This window comes from Buceros rhinoceros, unplaced genomic scaffold, assembly GCF_000710305.1.
Source record: "Buceros rhinoceros silvestris isolate BGI_N320 unplaced genomic scaffold, ASM71030v1 scaffold19150, whole genome shotgun sequence".
Lineage (NCBI taxonomy): Eukaryota > Metazoa > Chordata > Aves > Bucerotiformes > Bucerotidae > Buceros > Buceros rhinoceros.
This window is the reverse complement of record NW_010388259.1, coordinates 51,903-56,372: the sequence shown is the minus strand read 5'-3', so window position 1 is coordinate 56,372 and position 4,470 is coordinate 51,903.

Sequence of the window (4,470 nt, the reverse complement as noted above, 5' to 3'; positions counted from 1 at the left end):
TTCAGCAAACCCGCTAGAAACAGCAAAACCCGATCCCGTGGGTGTGCGGTTTCGTGTAACAGGATACCCCCCAAACCCAGACGTGCAAGTCCACCAAAGGTCTGACTCAAACGCATGACTTCAGTCCTCCCTTACTCATCACCAACAACCCAAGCCTCCAATGTTAACGACTCAGCACGTTTTATCACAGTAGCATGTACACTTTCAATCACCATCAGAGACAAGGAGGGTCTAGGCTCAGGCACCGCGCCAGATTAAGTAAAACTTTCCATGAGGAAAGCTATTTGTTTTCTCCCAGAGCTGCGAGGCTTGGCCGAGGGGGAGGGAAGGCAAAGCTCGCCCAAGCCAGACCGAAGTGCAGACAGTGTTACTGGACTTTGCAGACTACCTGCGTGTTGTTCTAACGACATCTGGACTACTGGAAATCACCGAGTGCACTCAGGAGTTTTCAAAGGCATAATTGTGGCGGCAGCAGACTAAACTTAATGCCTCGAGAGCCAATTGCTTTAATCATGAAGCTGAGATGTATGAAAAAGGATACATTTCAGCGAAAGAATAATTCTGTCTGCTATGGTTCCTGTTCAAATAAACTATATCACCAAATCACGTGCATTTGAAGAATATAGAGGAGAGAAAAAAGAACATATGGTTCCGAGGCAAAAAACTTTCACATACACTGTATAGGAGATATATGGACTTGTCAGACATCTAACAGTTCAACACTGTAAGCAATTCATGGGAATGACATTAGCAATAGCTCATATTACATCCAGGAGTTACAGCTTTTACTGCAAAAGTTATTTTTAAAAGAGCCATGTTTAAAATGAAATGGCTGGCAGGGCAGCAGCTTTCACTAACACTTTACCTGTGGTTTTGCCACTTTTACATACTTATTGCGGGCTTAATGCTCCCAATTTACCTTTTCAGAGTAAAATAAAAAGTTGCAATGAGTGCATTCATTGGCACGGTACTATAAAACTCACAGCTGCGCAAAGACAATCACGAGAACAAAAGCCTCCTTGTTTTAAGAAAGATGATGATGTGGTTCTGATATTTTCTGTTAGTAATAGATCTAAACATCAGATACCTTCGCTTATGGCCCATGCATTTTCCTCTTACTACACAAAGATTTATGGATCTGATCAAGTCAAGATCAGGATAGAGACCTTTATGAAAGCATCCATGTGGAGAGGAGGAGGCTGGATTAATATACAAAACTCCCGACAAGAGATCTGTCTTTCAGATATTGCTATTCTAGTTCTGGCTCCTACACAGCACTCGGGGCATTCTGGAAGAGAGTTTTTTCAGCAATGGGTGAAACCCTGGCCCCACTGCCGGCAGTGGGAGCGTGCCGTGGATTTCATCGGGGCTGGGACTGCATCTCAAAAGCTGAGATTAGAACCCAGGCAAAGCCGAGATCTTCTTCAGCTTCGGTACTTAATCATACCTTGATTAAAGAATCCTCCATGATGCTGCTTTGCTTTCAATTAAAACCTGCTTTTGCAGAGTTCTGTGCATTAACATAACAAACAGAATCACAGCGTATACAATACCCATTGAAATCTGCTGGGAACATAAGTCATACATTCTTTCCTGTAGGCACCAACGTGTTTCCCCCCTTGCTTTTTCAAAACAGCTTCATCTCAGTCTGTAATGAAAACTACTTTCTTTGATGTTTCTAATGGCAGGAAATAATTTCACAACTCAGTGTCATTCTGCTGCAGGTAAAAAATGTAATAGCTTGTGGGAGTGCCAGTTACAACCTGAAAAATGTTTCTTGGCATTAGCATGTCTAATTGAACTCCCTCCATCCTGGTGAAATAAAAGATTTGGAGCTCAGTTCTGTGTTCCACCCAGGCTACACCAGGTACAGGAAAGGGAAATGGGGAGAAGGAAGGTGATTTCAAGTCACCTTTAGCATCTCCTGTTGTGAACCTGGCCAGTTCCCCAGCTGCCTGAACATCCTGAAAGCTGTGTGAACTCACACTCCACCGCCTTCAGCTTGGCGTTTCTTCTACCACTGAGAAAAGCAGTTAGAATTTGGAAAAATTGTCTGAGCTGGCCTGCGCAACAGAAAAGCAGCAGGATTAGTTCAAGAGCAGACTAGCACAGCTGTTGACCCAAGTCCTAGTCAGAGGGCTGGAGAGAGAAGCACGTTCAAAAGGGAGATACCAAATCGGTAAATTTTCACATTCCCTTCAGAGAATGACTGGTTTAAGGGACCAGAAAGAGTTCTCATCAGCTTGTAGCTTCCCCAAGCTGGCCATCTCTCCGAGCAATGCGAATTCCACTTTATGCCTCAAAGGGCTGTCCAGCACATTAGACTCATTGATCCCCAAATAAAATGTTTTCTCTTAAAAGCAATTACTGCATGGACTTGTGCTGAAGAGGTCCTTCAAGCCTGCCTAAGGATTCCCCATGAGCTCCACGACCTTAGCACCCCCTGCTACTCCCAGGTTAGGCCTGAGAGGAGAATGTCACGTAACCTTCACTGGCTAGGGTGGGGCTGGCACAGGCACATGGAGCCGCCGCTATCCCTGGCATGATCTGCCACGGCATCCCACTGCCCTGCAGGTTGCTGCAAGATCTTCTGGCGGGGAGGACAGGAGACACCCCTTTTACCTCTGCAAAGTACCATGGGTTCCCACAGCGGACCAAAACCAGGCACTTCAACCACTTTTAATCAAATCTTGCCGTGAAAGTAGCAAAGGGCGCCAGCCATAACCTGTGTTAGGAGGCTGAACTCAGAATTATTTGAAACGAGTGCCGGTATACAAGCCAGATACCTTTCAATATCAAGAGCACAGCCATAATATATCGGGTGTCACTTTACGGGGTGAGTTTTAAATATGTTCTGCATGTCGAATCATACGTTCACATACTGAAATGGACAGCACATTTAATGAGCAGCCCAGGTGGCTACTGTAGATTTTGATTTAAAACGAGATTGCCAAGACCAAAACTTATTTGCCAAAATGTCTCTTTGGGTGCTCCCTTTATATCACTTCAGCTGCCCACCATTAACGAAGCAGAAAAATGTCATACGCAGGGTGTATTTATATAAACTCCCTGACTGGATTTTTCCATCTATACTCTGCAGTATAGATGGTCTATATTTGGAGATAATCCAGACCAAAAGGAACGAATATTGCTTTGATCCCATAAGCCGAAACCAAAAAATTGCTGTTTAAACCTGGTCTAAGATTGCTATACGTATATTACATACATAAATCAAACCTCCCGAAAGTAGCAAACAAGCAACCAAAATTTTACTAAATATAATCTGGCATAACCCGTTAGATATTTTATTTGTCTGTTAGATGGATATAGCTCGCACTTCATAAGTACCTTCAGGTAAAACCGCAGGTATTAGCAGTTACAAGACACTGTGAGGATACACTTTTTAAAGGGAATGATGCTTTGAGAATTTAATGTTTAACATCATCAAAATATTTCCTTACTTTTAAATTACTTTAGGGATGAGGGAAAGGTATACTTAGAATAGCAAGCAAGGAAAGCAGTTAAGTACACCTGACCTGTCTGGCTTTCACATTGTTCACAGGTGCAAAGATTGGAAAAATACTGAAAAAAAGCTTAAATCACACTGCGTGAAGGTATATGAACTCAAACAGTGAGACAACAAATTATACAGAGGTAGAGAAGCAATCTATTTAAAAAAAAAAAAAAAGTAACTGTCCTTACTCACGGGTAGGATTTGATATTCTGGTTTTCAGAGTATGGTCCTAAAGCACAGATACCCCGCCCACTTCTCCAGCAAGGAAAACACTTAAAGATGGATATGATACTAACAAGAAACAATGGCGATGGTTTAAAAGCGCCTCTTCTCCCCGAAAATCAAGCACGTGAAAAATGAGGTGCTGCTATTTGGTATGAGTCACTCTGCAAATCCCACTCTCCCTTACTCCACAGTCAGGGCCAGAAGTGAACAGCACTACTGGGACCCCAGGAGCAATTACTGGTGGCTTCCAAGTAGTCACTGTAGTGGCCAAACTGTCCTTTGAGACTGCGCGAGGCAGCCCAGATGTCACCTTTCCGTAACTAACAGGTGAGCATGAGAAGGGGATTTTTTACTGAGGCTGGATGGGTTGATCAGATAGTTGCTGGGGAGGATAAGATGGTATCTGATGTGGCTTCAAGTCACAGTTATGCTGGACTAAATGGGCTTCCAGCCTGAGTCACAGCTTCCTGCTCCTGGGCTCTGTGTCCGAGGCATGCCGGGGCTCTGAACGGTTAGAACAAAGGGGATTGGCCAGCAGAAGTCCCATAAGAGATGTGTCCTGCCTTTAGCCCCTCTGACACATACTTTTGACTGCCCAAATACACAGACAAAAAAGATGACAGCGCTAGTCCACTCTTGTGATCTCCACAAGGCCTTCATTCTGTCAACACAAAACATAGAGTGGATGATCTTTTCTTCAGGCTGCAAGATCCAGCATAGACAGGACAGAG